This window comes from Odontesthes bonariensis, chromosome 20, assembly GCF_027942865.1.
Source record: "Odontesthes bonariensis isolate fOdoBon6 chromosome 20, fOdoBon6.hap1, whole genome shotgun sequence".
Classification (NCBI taxonomy): Eukaryota; Metazoa; Chordata; class Actinopteri; order Atheriniformes; family Atherinopsidae; genus Odontesthes; species Odontesthes bonariensis.
In genome coordinates, this window is record NC_134525.1 from 33464178 (window position 1) to 33479800 (window position 15623).

The following is a 15623-nucleotide window of genomic DNA, read 5'->3' on the forward strand; positions in this document are numbered from 1 at the left end:
AATGCCACATGTGTCACTGGCAACAACTCAAAGGTGAACCCTTCCTTACTTCCAATGGTAGGCAGTATAGCCCCACTCACCCCCACCTTTGACCCTCAACAGGATTAACTGGATATGGACAATACATGCTTGTATGTCACAGGAACAAATTAAGTCTATCAGCAAACCCTACCAGACACTGTTTGCAAAGTTGTAAGAGTCAACCAATGTGTTGCTTTTTTACTACCTTTTGAAGCCAATTGGTTTGGGGCCATACCGCTGGTGCTGTGACCAAGTCCTGAAAACCATAGCCAACAGCATCTACAATAGAATGTCACAATGCAACCACATCAGGTCTACTGCGTACAGAGGTTTTAAAGTCATCTCTATATTGTCAGTCTATGATGTAGACCTGGAGGAGTTTTTTGCGCATTCGTCCTTACGTAGTTGGGTTCGGGTTTGTGGCCAATCTTCTTACCTCTTGTTGTCTTGCGATGGTGGTATAGTGGTGAGCATAGCTGCCTTCCAAGCAGTTGACCTGGGTTCGAGGAGGACTTTGCTCATCAAGACATTGCCCCTTCTCTGAAGAGCAGAGGATTGGCAATGTTTTTTTCATACTGCTTTAAATGCCACATGTGTCACTGGCAACAACTCAAAGGTAAACCCTTCCTTACTTCCAATGGTAGGCAGTATAGCCCCACTCACCCCCACCTTTGACCCTCAACAGGATTAACTGGATATGAAAACTACATGCTTGTATGTCACAGGAACAAATTAAGTCTATCAGCAAACCCTACCAGACACTGTTTGCAAAGTTGTAAGAGTCAACCAATGTGTTGCTCTTTTACTACCTTTTGAAGCCAATTGGTTTGGGGCCATACCGCTGGTGCTGTGACCAAGTCCTGAAAACCATAGCCAACAGCATCTACAGTAGAATGTCACAATGCAACCACATCAGGCCAACTGCGTACATAGGTTTTAAAGTCATTTCTATATCGTCAGTCTATGATGTAGACCTGGAGGATTTTTTAGTGCATTCGTCTGTACGAAGTTGAGTTCGGGTTTGTGGCCAATCTTCTTACTTCTTGTTGTCTTGCGATGGTGGTATAGTGGTGAGCATAGCTGCCTTCCAAGCAGTTGACCTGGTTTCGATTCCCAGCCATCGCACAGGACTTTGCTCATCGAGACTTTGCCCCTTCTCTGAAGAGCAGAGGATTGGCAATGTTATCTTCATACTGCTTTAAATGCCACATGTGTCACTGGCAACAACTCAAAGGTGAACCCTTCCTTACTTCCAATGGTAGGCAGTATAGCCCCACTCACCCCCACCTTTGACCCTCAACAGGATTAACTGGATATGAAAACTACATGCTTGTATGTCACAGGAACAAATTAAGTCTATCAGCAAACCCTACCAGACACTGTTTGCAGAGTTGTAAGAGTCAACCAATGTGTTGCTCTTTTACTACCTTTTGAAGCCAATTGGTTTGGGGCCATACCGCTGGTGCTGTGACCAAGTCCTGAAAACCATAGCCAACAGCATCTACAGTAGAATGTCACAATGCAACCACATCAGGTCTACTGCGTACAGAGGTTTTAAAGTCATCTCTTTATTGTCAGTCTATGATGTGGACCTGGAGGAGTTTTTTGCGCAGTCGTCCTTACGAAGTTGGGTACGGGTTTGTGGCCAATCTTCTTACTTCTTGTTTTCTTGCGATGGTGGTATAGTGGTAAGCATAGCTGCCTTCCAAACAGTTGACCTGGGTTCGATTACCAGCCATCGCAGAGGACTTTGCTCATCAAGACAATGCCCCTTCTTTGAAGAGCAGAGGATTGGCAATGTTTTCTTCATACTGCTTTAAATGCCACGTGTCACTGGCAACAAGTCAAAGGTGAACCCTTCCTTACTTCCAATGGTAGGCAGTATAGCCCCACTCACCCCTACCTTTGACCCTCAACAGGATTAACTGGATATGAAAACTACATGCTTTTATGTCACAGGAATAAAATAAGTCTATCAGCAAACCCTACCAGACACTGTTTGCAAAGTTGGAAAAGTCAACCAATGTGTTGCTCTTTTACTACCTTTTGAAGCCAATTGGTTTGGGGCCATACAAGGTGCTGTGACCAAGTCCTGAAAACCATAGCCAACAGCATCTACAGTAGAATGTCACAATGCAACCACATCAGGCCAACTGCGTACATAGGTTTTAAAGTCATTTCTATATCGTCAGTCTATGATGTAGACCTGGAGGATTTTTTTAGCGCATTCGTCTGTACGAAGTTGAGTTCGGGTTTGTGGCCAATCTTCTTACTTCTTGTTGTCTTGCGATGGTGGTATAGTGGTGAGCATAGCTGCCTTCCAAGCAGTTGACCTGGGTTCGATTCCCAGCCATCGCAGAGGACTTTGCTCATTGAGACTTTGCCCCTTCTCTGAAGAGCAGAGGATTGGCAGTGTTATCTTCATACTGCTTTAAATGCCACATGTGTCACTGGCAACAACTCAAAGGTAAACCCTTCCTTACTTCCAATGGTAGGCAGTATAGCCCCACTCACCCCCACCTTTGACCCTCAACAGGATTAACTGGATATGAAAACTACATGCTTGTATGTCACAGGAACAAATTAAGTCTATCAGCAAACCCTACCAGACACTGTTTGCAAAGTTGTAAGAGTCAACCAATGTGTTGCTCTTTTACTACCTTTTGAAGCCAATTGGTTTGGGGCCATACCGCTGGTGCTGTGACCAAGTCCTGAAAACCATAGCCAACAGCATCTACAGTAGAATTTCACAATGCAACCACATCAGGCCCACTGCATACATAGGTTTTAAAGTCATCTCTATATCGTCAGTCTATGATGTAGACCTGGAGGAGTTTTTAGCGCATTCGTCTGTACGAAGTTGAGTTCGGGTTTGTGGCCAATCTTCTTACTTCTTGTTGTCTTGCGATGGTGGTATAGTGGTGAGCATAGCTGCCTTCCAAGCAGTTGACCTGGTTTCAATTCCCAGCCATCGCAGAGGACTTTGCTCATCGAGACATCGCCCCTTCTCTGAAGATCAGAGGATTGGCAGTGTTTTCTTCATACTGCTTTAAATGCCACATGTGTCACTGGCAACAACTCAAAGGTGAACCCTTCCTTACTTCCAATAGTAGGCAGTATAGCCCCACTCACCCCCACCTTTGACCCTCAACAGGATTAACTGGATATGAAAACTACATGCTTTTATGTCACAGGAATAAAATAAGTCTATCAGCAAATCCTACCAGACACTGTTTGCAAAGTAGGACAAGTCAACAAATGTGTTGCTCTTTTACTACCTTTTGAAGCCAATTAGTTTGGGGCCATACCGCTGGTGCTGTGACCAAGTCCTGAAAACCATGGCCAACAGCATCTACAGTAGAATGTCACAATGCAACCACATCAGGCCAACTGCGTACATAGGTTTTAAAGTCATTTCTATATCGTCAGTCTATGATGTAGACCTGGAGGATTTTTTAGCGCATTCGTCTGTACGAAGTTGAGTTCGGGTTTGTGGCCAATCTTCTTACCTCTTGTTGTCTTGCGATGGTGGTATAGTGGTGAGCATAGCTGCCTTCCAAGCAGTTGACCTGGGTTCGATTCCCAGCCATCGCAAAGGGTTTTGCTCATTGAGACTTTGCCCCTTCTCTGAAGAGCAGAGGATTGGCAGTGTTTTCTTCATACTGCTTTAAATGCCACATGTGTCACTGGCAACAACTCAAAGGTGAACCCTTCCTTACTTCCAATGGTAGGCAGTTTAGACCCACTCACCCCCACCTTTGACCCTCAACAGGATTAACTGGATATGGACAATACATGCTTGTATGTCACAGGAACAAATTAAGTCTATCAGCAAACCCTACCAGACACTGTTTGCAAAGTTGTAAGAGTCAACCAATGTGTTGCTTTTTTACTACCTTTTGAAGCCAATTGGTTTGGGGCCATACCGCTGGTGCTGTGACCAAGTCCTGAAAACCATAGCCAACAGCATCTACAGTAGAATGTCACAATGCAACCACATCAGGTCTACTGCGTACAGAGGTTTTAAAGTCATCTCTATATTGTCAGTCTATGATGTGGACCTGGAGGAGTTTTTTGCGCATTCGTCCTTACGAAGTTGAGTTCGGGTTTGTGGCCAATCTTCTTACTTCTTGTTGTCTTGCGATGGTGGTATCGTGGTGAGCATAGCTGCCTTCCAAACAGTTGACCTGGGTTAGATTCCCAGCCTTCGCAAAGGGGTTTGCTCATTGAGACTTTGCCCCTTCTCTGAAGAGCAGAGGATTGGCAGTGTTTTCTTCATACTGCTTTAAATGCCACATGTGTCACTGGCAACAACTCAAAGGTGAACCCTTCCTTACTTCCAATGGTAGGCAGTATAGCCCCACTCACCCCCACCTTTGACCCTCAACAGGATTAACTGGATATGGACAATACATGCTTGTATGTCACAGGAACAAATTAAGTCTATCAGCAAACCCTACCAGACACTGTTTGCAAAGTTGTAAGAGTCAACCAATGTGTTGCTTTTTTACTACCTTTTGAAGCCAATTGGTTTGGGGCCATACCGCTGGTGCTGTGACCAAGTCCTGAAAACCATAGCCAACAGCATCTACAGTAGAATGTCACAATGCAACCACATCAGGTCTTCTGCGTACAGAGGTTTTAAAGTCATCTCTATATTGTCAGTCTATGATGTAGACCTGGAGGAGTTTTTTGCGCATTCGTCCTTACGAAGTTGGGTTCGGGTTTGTGGCCAATCTTCTTACCTCTTGTTGTCTTGCGATGGTGGTATAGTGGTGAGCATAGCTGCCTTCCAAGCAGTTGACCTGGGTTCGAGGAGGACTTTGCTCATCAAGACATTGCCCCTTCTCTGAAGAGCAGAGGATTGGCAATGTTTTTTTCATACTGCTTTAAATGCCACAAGTGTCACTGGCAACAACTCAAAGGTGAACCCTTCCTTATCTTAATGGTAGGCAGTAAAGCCCCACTCATCCCCACCTTTGACCCTCAACAGGATTAACTGGATATGAAAACTACATGCTTTTATGTCACAGGAATAAAATAAGTCTATCAGCAAACCCTACCAGACACTGTTTGCAAAGTTGGACAAGTCAATAAATGTGTTGCTCTTTTACTACCTTTTGAAGCCAATTGGTTTGGGGCCATACCGCTGGTGCTGTGACCAAGTCCTGAAAACCATAGCCAACAGCATCTACAGTAGAATTTCACAATGCAACCACATCAGGCCCACTGCATACATAGGTTTTAAAGTCATCTCTATATCGTCAGTCTATGATGTAGACCTGGAGGAGTTTTTAGCGCATTCGTCTGTACGAAGTTGAGTTCGGGTTTGTGGCCAATCTTCTTACTTCTTGTTGTCTTGCGATGGTGGTATAGTGGTGAGCATAGCTGCCTTCCAAGCAGTTGACCTGGTTTCAATTCCCAGCCATTGCAGAGGACTTTGCTCATCGAGACTTCGCCCCTTCTCTGAAGAGCAGAGGATTGGCAGTATTTTCTTCATACTGCTTTAAATACCACATGTGTCACTGGCAACAACTCAAAGGTGAACCCTTCCTTAATTCCAATAGTAGGCAGTATAGCCCCACTCACCCCCACCTTTGACCCTCAACAGGATTAACTGGATATGAAAACTACATGCTTTTATGTCACAGGAATAAAATAAGTCTATCAGCAAACCCTACCAGACACTGTTTGCAAAGTTGGAAAAGTCAACCAATGTGTTGCTCTTTTACTACCTTTTGAAGCCAATTGGTTTGGGGCCATACCGCTGGTGCTGTGACCAAGTCCTGAAAACCATGGCCAACAGCATCTACAGTAGAATGTCACAATGCAACCACATCAGGCCAACTGCGTACATAGGTTTTAAAGTCATTTCTATATCGTCAGTCTATGATGTAGACCTGGAGGATTTTTTAGCGCATTCGTCTGTACGAAGTTGAGTTCGGGTTTGTGGCCAATCTTCTTACCTCTTGTTGTCTTGCGATGGTGGTATAGTGGTGAGCATAGCTGCCTTCCAAGCAGTTGACCTGGGTTCGATTCCCAGCCTTCGCAAAGGGTTTTGCTCATTGAGACTTTGCCCCTTCTCTGAAGAGCAGAGGATTGGCAGTGTTTTCTTCATACTGCTTTAAATGCCACATGTGTCACTGGCAACAACTCAAAGGTGAACCCTTCCTTACTTCCAATGGTAGGCAGTATAGCCCCACTCACCCCCACCTTTGACCCTCAACAGGATTAACTGGATATGGACAATACATGCTTGTATGTCACAGGAACAAATTAAGTCTATCAGCAAACCCTACCAGACACTGTTTGCAAAGTTGTAAGAGTCAACCAATGTGTTGCTTTTTTACTACCTTTTGAAGCCAATTGGTTTGGGGCCATACCGCTGGTGCTGTGACCAAGTCCTGAAAACCATAGCCAACAGCATCTACAGTAGAATGTCACAATGCAACCACATCAGGTCTACTGCGTACAGAGGTTTTAAAGTCATCTCTATATTGTCAGTCTATGATGTGGACCAGGAGGAGTTTTTTGCGCATTCGTCCTTACGAAGTTGAGTTCGGGTTTGTGGCCAATCTTCTTACTGTTGTCTTGCGATGGTGGTATAGTGGTGAGCATAGCTGCCTTCCAAGCAGTTGACCTGGGTTCGATTCCCAGCCTTCGCAAAGGGTTTTGCTCATTGAGACTTTGCCCCTTCTCTGAAGAGCAGAGGATTGGCAGTGTTTTCTTCATACTGCTTTAAATGCCACATGTGTCACTGGCAACAACTCAAAGGTAAACCCTTCCTTACTTCCAATTGTAGGCAGTGTAGCCCCACTCATCCCCTACCTTTGACCCTATACAGGATTAACTGGATATGAAAACTACATGCTTGTATGTCACAGGAACAAATTAAGTCTATCAGCAAACCCTACCAGACACTGTTTGCAAAGTTGGACAAGTCAACAAATGTGTTGCTCTTTTACTACCTTTTGAAGCCAATTGGTTTGGGGCCATACCGCTGGTGCTGTGACCAAGTCCTGAAAACCATAGCCAACAGCATCTACAGTAGAATTTCACAATGCAACCACATCAGGCCCACTGCATACATAGGTTTTAAAGTCATCTCTATATCGTCAGTCTATGATGTAGACCTGGAGGAGTTTTTAGCGCATTCGTCTGTACGAAGTTGAGTTCGGGTTTGTGGCCAATCTTCTTACTTCTTGTTGTCTTGCGATGGTGGTATAGTGGTGAGCATAGCTGCCTTCCAAGCAGTTGACCTGGTTTCAATTCCCAGCCATTGCAGAGGACTTTGCTCATCGAGACTTCGCCCCTTCTCTGAAGAGCAGAGGATTGGCAGTGTTTTCTTCATACTGCTTTAAATACCACATGTGTCACTGGCAACAACTCAAAGGTGAACCCTTCCTTACTTCCAATAGTAGGCAGTATAGCCCCACTCACCCCCACCTTTGACCCTCAACAGGATTAACTGGATATGAAAACTACATGCTTTTACGTCACAGGAATAAAATAAGTCTATCAGCAAACCCTACCAGACACTGTTTGCAAAGTTGGACAAGTCAACAAATGTGTTGCTCTTTTACTACCTTTTGAAGCCAATTGGTTTGGGGCCATACCGCTGGTGCTGTGACCAAGTCCTGAAAACCATGGCCAACAGCATCTACAGTAGAATGTCACAATGCAACCACATCAGGCCAACTGCGTACATAGGTTTTAAAGTCATTTCTATATCGTCAGTCTATGATGTAGACCTGGAGGATTTTTTAGCGCATTCGTCTGTACGAAGTTGAGTTCGGGTTTGTGGCCAATCTTCTTACCTCTTGTTGTCTTGCGATGGTGGTATAGTGGTGAGCATAGCTGCCTTCCAAGCAGTTGACCTGGGTTCGATTCCCAGCCATCGCAAAGGGTTTTGCTCATTGAGACTTTGCCCCTTCTCTGAAGAGCAGAGGATTGGCAGTGTTTTCTTCATACTGCTTTAAATGCCACATGTGTCACTGGCAACAACTCAAAGGTGAACCCTTCCTTACTTCCAATGGTAGGCAGTATAGCCCCACTCACCCCCACCTTTGACCCTCAACAGGATTAACTGGATATGGACAATACATGCTTGTATGTCACAGGAAAAAATTAAGTCTATCAGCAAACCCTACCAGACACTGTTTGCAAAGTTGTAAGAGTCAACCAATGTGTTGCTTTTTTACTACCTTTTGAAGCCAATTGGTTTGGGGCCATACCGCTGGTGCTGTGACCAAGTCCTGAAAACCATAGCCAACAGCATCTACAGTAGAATGTCACAATGCAACCACATCAGGTCTACTGCGTACAGAGGTTTTAAAGTCATCTCTATATTGTCAGTCTATGATGTGGACCAGGAGGAGTTTTTTGCGCATTCGTCCTTACGAAGTTGAGTTCGGGTTTGTGGCCAATCTTCTTACTTCTTGTTGTCTTGCGATGGTGGTATAGTGGTGAGCATAGCTGCCTTCCAAGCAGTTGACCTGGGTTCGATTCCCAGCCTTCGCAAAGGGTTTTGCTCATTGAGACTTTGCCCCTTCTCTGAAGAGCAGAGGATTGGCAGTGTTTTCTTCATACTGCTTTAAATGCCACATGTGTCACTGGCAACAACTCAAAGGTAAACCCTTCCTTACTTCCAATTGTAGGCAGTGTAGCCCCACTCATCCCCTACCTTTGACCCTCAACAGGATTAACTGGATATGAAAACTACGTGCTTTTATGTCACAGGAATAAAATAAGTCTATCAGCAAACCCTACCAGACACTGTTTGCAAAGTTGGAAAAGTCAACCAATGTGTTGCTCTTTTACTACCTTTTGAAGCCAATTGGTTTGGGGCCATACCGCTGGTGCTGTGACCAAGTCCTGAAAACCATAGCCAACAGCATCTACAGTAGAATGTCACAATGCAACCACATCAGGCCAACTGCGTACATAGGTTTTAAAGTCATTTCTATATCGTCAGTCTATGATGTAGACCTGGAGGATTTTTTAGCGCATTCGTCTGTACGAAGTTGAGTTCGGGTTTGTGGCCAATCTTCTTACCTCTTGTTGTCTTGTGATGGTGGTATAGTGGTGAGCATAGCTGCCTTCCAAGCAGTTGACCTGGTTTCAATTCCCAGCCATTGCAGAGGACTTTGCTCATCGAGACTTCGCCCCTTCTCTGAAGAGCAGAGGATTGGCAGTGTTTTCTTCATACTGCTTTAAATACCACATGTGTCACTGGCAACAACTCAAAGGTGAACCCTTCCTTACTTCCAATAGTAGGCAGTATAGCCCCACTCACCCCCACCTTTGACCCTCAACAGGATTAACTGGATATGAAAACTACATGCTTTTATGTCACAGGAATAAAATAAGTCTATCAGCAAACCCTACCAGACACTGTTTGCAAAGTTGGACAAGTCAACAAATGTGTTGCTCTTTTACTACCTTTTGAAGCCAATTGGTTTGGGGCCATACCGCTGGTGCTGTGACCAAGTCCTGAAAACCATGGCCAACAGCATCTACAGTAGAATGTCACAATGCAACCACATCAGGCCAACTGCGTACATAGGTTTTAAAGTCATTTCTATATCGTCAGTCTATGATGTAGACCTGGAGGATTTTTTAGTGCATTCGTCTGTACGAAGTTGAGTTCGGGTTTGTGGCCAATCTTCTTACTTCTTGTTGTCTTGCGATGGTGGTATAGTGGTGAGCATAGCTGCCTTCCAAGCAGTTGACCTGGTTTCGATTCCCAGCCATCGCACAGGACTTTGCTCATCGAGACTTTGCCCCTTCTCTGAAGAGCAGAGGATTGGCAATGTTATCTTCATACTGCTTTAAATGCCACATGTGTCACTGGCAACAACTCAAAGGTGAACCCTTCCTTACTTCCAATGGTAGGCAGTATAGCCCCACTCACCCCCACCTTTGACCCTCAACAGGATTAACTGGATATGAAAACTACATGCTTGTATGTCACAGGAACAAATTAAGTCTATCAGCAAACCCTACCAGACACTGTTTGCAGAGTTGTAAGAGTCAACCAATGTGTTGCTCTTTTACTACCTTTTGAAGCCAATTGGTTTGGGGCCATACCGCTGGTGCTGTGACCAAGTCCTGAAAACCATAGCCAACAGCATCTACAGTAGAATGTCACAATGCAACCACATCAGGTCTACTGCGTACAGAGGTTTTAAAGTCATCTCTTTATTGTCAGTCTATGATGTGGACCTGGAGGAGTTTTTTGCGCAGTCGTCCTTACGAAGTTGGGTACGGGTTTGTGGCCAATCTTCTTACTTCTTGTTTTCTTGCGATGGTGGTATAGTGGTAAGCATAGCTGCCTTCCAAACAGTTGACCTGGGTTCGATTACCAGCCATCGCAGAGGACTTTGCTCATCAAGACAATGCCCCTTCTTTGAAGAGCAGAGGATTGGCAATGTTTTCTTCATACTGCTTTAAATGCCACGTGTCACTGGCAACAAGTCAAAGGTGAACCCTTCCTTACTTCCAATGGTAGGCAGTATAGCCCCACTCACCCCTACCTTTGACCCTCAACAGGATTAACTGGATATGAAAACTACATGCTTTTATGTCACAGGAATAAAATAAGTCTATCAGCAAACCCTACCAGACACTGTTTGCAAAGTTGGAAAAGTCAACCAATGTGTTGCTCTTTTACTACCTTTTGAAGCCAATTGGTTTGGGGCCATACAAGGTGCTGTGACCAAGTCCTGAAAACCATAGCCAACAGCATCTACAGTAGAATGTCACAATGCAACCACATCAGGCCAACTGCGTACATAGGTTTTAAAGTCATTTCTATATCGTCAGTCTATGATGTAGACCTGGAGGATTTTTTTAGCGCATTCGTCTGTACGAAGTTGAGTTCGGGTTTGTGGCCAATCTTCTTACTTCTTGTTGTCTTGCGATGGTGGTATAGTGGTGAGCATAGCTGCCTTCCAAGCAGTTGACCTGGGTTCGATTCCCAGCCATCGCAGAGGACTTTGCTCATTGAGACTTTGCCCCTTCTCTGAAGAGCAGAGGATTGGCAGTGTTATCTTCATACTGCTTTAAATGCCACATGTGTCACTGGCAACAACTCAAAGGTAAACCCTTCCTTACTTCCAATGGTAGGCAGTATAGCCCCACTCACCCCCACCTTTGACCCTCAACAGGATTAACTGGATATGAAAACTACATGCTTGTATGTCACAGGAACAAATTAAGTCTATCAGCAAACCCTACCAGACACTGTTTGCAAAGTTGTAAGAGTCAACCAATGTGTTGCTCTTTTACTACCTTTTGAAGCCAATTGGTTTGGGGCCATACCGCTGGTGCTGTGACCAAGTCCTGAAAACCATAGCCAACAGCATCTACAGTAGAATTTCACAATGCAACCACATCAGGCCCACTGCATACATAGGTTTTAAAGTCATCTCTATATCGTCAGTCTATGATGTAGACCTGGAGGAGTTTTTAGCGCATTCGTCTGTACGAAGTTGAGTTCGGGTTTGTGGCCAATCTTCTTACTTCTTGTTGTCTTGCGATGGTGGTATAGTGGTGAGCATAGCTGCCTTCCAAGCAGTTGACCTGGTTTCAATTCCCAGCCATCGCAGAGGACTTTGCTCATCGAGACATCGCCCCTTCTCTGAAGATCAGAGGATTGGCAGTGTTTTCTTCATACTGCTTTAAATGCCACATGTGTCACTGGCAACAACTCAAAGGTGAACCCTTCCTTACTTCCAATAGTAGGCAGTATAGCCCCACTCACCCCCACCTTTGACCCTCAACAGGATTAACTGGATATGAAAACTACATGCTTTTATGTCACAGGAATAAAATAAGTCTATCAGCAAATCCTACCAGACACTGTTTGCAAAGTAGGACAAGTCAACAAATGTGTTGCTCTTTTACTACCTTTTGAAGCCAATTAGTTTGGGGCCATACCGCTGGTGCTGTGACCAAGTCCTGAAAACCATGGCCAACAGCATCTACAGTAGAATGTCACAATGCAACCACATCAGGCCAACTGCGTACATAGGTTTTAAAGTCATTTCTATATCGTCAGTCTATGATGTAGACCTGGAGGATTTTTTAGCGCATTCGTCTGTACGAAGTTGAGTTCGGGTTTGTGGCCAATCTTCTTACCTCTTGTTGTCTTGCGATGGTGGTATAGTGGTGAGCATAGCTGCCTTCCAAGCAGTTGACCTGGGTTCGATTCCCAGCCATCGCAAAGGGTTTTGCTCATTGAGACTTTGCCCCTTCTCTGAAGAGCAGAGGATTGGCAGTGTTTTCTTCATACTGCTTTAAATGCCACATGTGTCACTGGCAACAACTCAAAGGTGAACCCTTCCTTACTTCCAATGGTAGGCAGTTTAGACCCACTCACCCCCACCTTTGACCCTCAACAGGATTAACTGGATATGGACAATACATGCTTGTATGTCACAGGAACAAATTAAGTCTATCAGCAAACCCTACCAGACACTGTTTGCAAAGTTGTAAGAGTCAACCAATGTGTTGCTTTTTTACTACCTTTTGAAGCCAATTGGTTTGGGGCCATACCGCTGGTGCTGTGACCAAGTCCTGAAAACCATAGCCAACAGCATCTACAGTAGAATGTCACAATGCAACCACATCAGGTCTACTGCGTACAGAGGTTTTAAAGTCATCTCTATATTGTCAGTCTATGATGTGGACCTGGAGGAGTTTTTTGCGCATTCGTCCTTACGAAGTTGAGTTCGGGTTTGTGGCCAATCTTCTTACTTCTTGTTGTCTTGCGATGGTGGTATCGTGGTGAGCATAGCTGCCTTCCAAACAGTTGACCTGGGTTAGATTCCCAGCCTTCGCAAAGGGGTTTGCTCATTGAGACTTTGCCCCTTCTCTGAAGAGCAGAGGATTGGCAGTGTTTTCTTCATACTGCTTTAAATGCCACATGTGTCACTGGCAACAACTCAAAGGTGAACCCTTCCTTACTTCCAATGGTAGGCAGTATAGCCCCACTCACCCCCACCTTTGACCCTCAACAGGATTAACTGGATATGGACAATACATGCTTGTATGTCACAGGAACAAATTAAGTCTATCAGCAAACCCTACCAGACACTGTTTGCAAAGTTGTAAGAGTCAACCAATGTGTTGCTTTTTTACTACCTTTTGAAGCCAATTGGTTTGGGGCCATACCGCTGGTGCTGTGACCAAGTCCTGAAAACCATAGCCAACAGCATCTACAGTAGAATGTCACAATGCAACCACATCAGGTCTTCTGCGTACAGAGGTTTTAAAGTCATCTCTATATTGTCAGTCTATGATGTAGACCTGGAGGAGTTTTTTGCGCATTCGTCCTTACGAAGTTGGGTTCGGGTTTGTGGCCAATCTTCTTACCTCTTGTTGTCTTGCGATGGTGGTATAGTGGTGAGCATAGCTGCCTTCCAAGCAGTTGACCTGGGTTCGAGGAGGACTTTGCTCATCAAGACATTGCCCCTTCTCTGAAGAGCAGAGGATTGGCAATGTTTTTTTCATACTGCTTTAAATGCCACAAGTGTCACTGGCAACAACTCAAAGGTGAACCCTTCCTTATCTTAATGGTAGGCAGTAAAGCCCCACTCATCCCCACCTTTGACCCTCAACAGGATTAACTGGATATGAAAACTACATGCTTTTATGTCACAGGAATAAAATAAGTCTATCAGCAAACCCTACCAGACACTGTTTGCAAAGTTGGACAAGTCAATAAATGTGTTGCTCTTTTACTACCTTTTGAAGCCAATTGGTTTGGGGCCATACCGCTGGTGCTGTGACCAAGTCCTGAAAACCATAGCCAACAGCATCTACAGTAGAATTTCACAATGCAACCACATCAGGCCCACTGCATACATAGGTTTTAAAGTCATCTCTATATCGTCAGTCTATGATGTAGACCTGGAGGAGTTTTTAGCGCATTCGTCTGTACGAAGTTGAGTTCGGGTTTGTGGCCAATCTTCTTACTTCTTGTTGTCTTGCGATGGTGGTATAGTGGTGAGCATAGCTGCCTTCCAAGCAGTTGACCTGGTTTCAATTCCCAGCCATTGCAGAGGACTTTGCTCATCGAGACTTCGCCCCTTCTCTGAAGAGCAGAGGATTGGCAGTATTTTCTTCATACTGCTTTAAATACCACATGTGTCACTGGCAACAACTCAAAGGTGAACCCTTCCTTAATTCCAATAGTAGGCAGTATAGCCCCACTCACCCCCACCTTTGACCCTCAACAGGATTAACTGGATATGAAAACTACATGCTTTTATGTCACAGGAATAAAATAAGTCTATCAGCAAACCCTACCAGACACTGTTTGCAAAGTTGGAAAAGTCAACCAATGTGTTGCTCTTTTACTACCTTTTGAAGCCAATTGGTTTGGGGCCATACCGCTGGTGCTGTGACCAAGTCCTGAAAACCATGGCCAACAGCATCTACAGTAGAATGTCACAATGCAACCACATCAGGCCAACTGCGTACATAGGTTTTAAAGTCATTTCTATATCGTCAGTCTATGATGTAGACCTGGAGGATTTTTTAGCGCATTCGTCTGTACGAAGTTGAGTTCGGGTTTGTGGCCAATCTTCTTACCTCTTGTTGTCTTGCGATGGTGGTATAGTGGTGAGCATAGCTGCCTTCCAAGCAGTTGACCTGGGTTCGATTCCCAGCCTTCGCAAAGGGTTTTGCTCATTGAGACTTTGCCCCTTCTCTGAAGAGCAGAGGATTGGCAGTGTTTTCTTCATACTGCTTTAAATGCCACATGTGTCACTGGCAACAACTCAAAGGTGAACCCTTCCTTACTTCCAATGGTAGGCAGTATAGCCCCACTCACCCCCACCTTTGACCCTCAACAGGATTAACTGGATATGGACAATACATGCTTGTATGTCACAGGAACAAATTAAGTCTATCAGCAAACCCTACCAGACACTGTTTGCAAAGTTGTAAGAGTCAACCAATGTGTTGCTTTTTTACTACCTTTTGAAGCCAATTGGTTTGGGGCCATACCGCTGGTGCTGTGACCAAGTCCTGAAAACCATAGCCAACAGCATCTACAGTAGAATGTCACAATGCAACCACATCAGGTCTACTGCGTACAGAGGTTTTAAAGTCATCTCTATATTGTCAGTCTATGATGTGGACCAGGAGGAGTTTTTTGCGCATTCGTCCTTACGAAGTTGAGTTCGGGTTTGTGGCCAATCTTCTTACTGTTGTCTTGCGATGGTGGTATAGTGGTGAGCATAGCTGCCTTCCAAGCAGTTGACCTGGGTTCGATTCCCAGCCTTCGCAAAGGGTTTTGCTCATTGAGACTTTGCCCCTTCTCTGAAGAGCAGAGGATTGGCAGTGTTTTCTTCATACTGCTTTAAATGCCACATGTGTCACTGGCAACAACTCAAAGGTAAACCCTTCCTTACTTCCAATTGTAGGCAGTGTAGCCCCACTCATCCCCTACCTTTGACCCTATACAGGATTAACTGGATATGAAAACTACATGCTTGTATGTCACAGGAACAAATTAAGTCTATCAGCAAACCCTACCAGACACTGTTTGCAAAGTTGGACAAGTCAACAAATGTGTTGCTCTTTTACTACCT

The 15623-nt window shown here is 44.7% G+C and overlaps 13 non-coding genes across 13 annotated transcripts; all 13 read left to right on the forward strand.

Moving 5' to 3' along the window:
- The first annotated feature begins 1074 nt into the window (after positions 1–1074).
- On the forward strand, positions 1075–1146 carry trnag-ucc (transfer RNA glycine (anticodon UCC)). The gene has a single exon. It is a non-coding gene; the product is annotated as a tRNA-Gly (tRNA).
- A 1161-nt stretch (positions 1147–2307) lies between these two features.
- Positions 2308–2379, forward strand: trnag-ucc (transfer RNA glycine (anticodon UCC)). The gene has a single exon. It is a non-coding gene; the product is annotated as a tRNA-Gly (tRNA).
- A 1164-nt stretch (positions 2380–3543) lies between these two features.
- Positions 3544–3615, forward strand: trnag-ucc (transfer RNA glycine (anticodon UCC)). The gene has a single exon. It is a non-coding gene; the product is annotated as a tRNA-Gly (tRNA).
- Positions 3616–6000: 2385 nt separating this feature from the next.
- Positions 6001–6072, forward strand: trnag-ucc (transfer RNA glycine (anticodon UCC)). Its single transcript has one exon. It is a non-coding gene; the product is annotated as a tRNA-Gly (tRNA).
- A 542-nt stretch (positions 6073–6614) lies between these two features.
- Positions 6615–6686, forward strand: trnag-ucc (transfer RNA glycine (anticodon UCC)). The gene has a single exon. It is a non-coding gene; the product is annotated as a tRNA-Gly (tRNA).
- Positions 6687–7851: 1165 nt separating this feature from the next.
- trnag-ucc (transfer RNA glycine (anticodon UCC)) lies at positions 7852–7923 on the forward strand. Its single transcript has one exon. It is a non-coding gene; the product is annotated as a tRNA-Gly (tRNA).
- A 546-nt stretch (positions 7924–8469) lies between these two features.
- Positions 8470–8541, forward strand: trnag-ucc (transfer RNA glycine (anticodon UCC)). Its single transcript has one exon. It is a non-coding gene; the product is annotated as a tRNA-Gly (tRNA).
- Positions 8542–9706: 1165 nt separating this feature from the next.
- trnag-ucc (transfer RNA glycine (anticodon UCC)) lies at positions 9707–9778 on the forward strand. Its single transcript has one exon. It is a non-coding gene; the product is annotated as a tRNA-Gly (tRNA).
- Positions 9779–10939: 1161 nt separating this feature from the next.
- On the forward strand, positions 10940–11011 carry trnag-ucc (transfer RNA glycine (anticodon UCC)). The gene has a single exon. It is a non-coding gene; the product is annotated as a tRNA-Gly (tRNA).
- Positions 11012–11557: 546 nt separating this feature from the next.
- Positions 11558–11629, forward strand: trnag-ucc (transfer RNA glycine (anticodon UCC)). The gene has a single exon. It is a non-coding gene; the product is annotated as a tRNA-Gly (tRNA).
- A 546-nt stretch (positions 11630–12175) lies between these two features.
- trnag-ucc (transfer RNA glycine (anticodon UCC)) lies at positions 12176–12247 on the forward strand. The gene has a single exon. It is a non-coding gene; the product is annotated as a tRNA-Gly (tRNA).
- A 2385-nt stretch (positions 12248–14632) lies between these two features.
- trnag-ucc (transfer RNA glycine (anticodon UCC)) lies at positions 14633–14704 on the forward strand. Its single transcript has one exon. It is a non-coding gene; the product is annotated as a tRNA-Gly (tRNA).
- A 542-nt stretch (positions 14705–15246) lies between these two features.
- trnag-ucc (transfer RNA glycine (anticodon UCC)) lies at positions 15247–15318 on the forward strand. The gene has a single exon. It is a non-coding gene; the product is annotated as a tRNA-Gly (tRNA).
- The last annotated feature ends 305 nt before the right edge of the window (positions 15319–15623 follow it).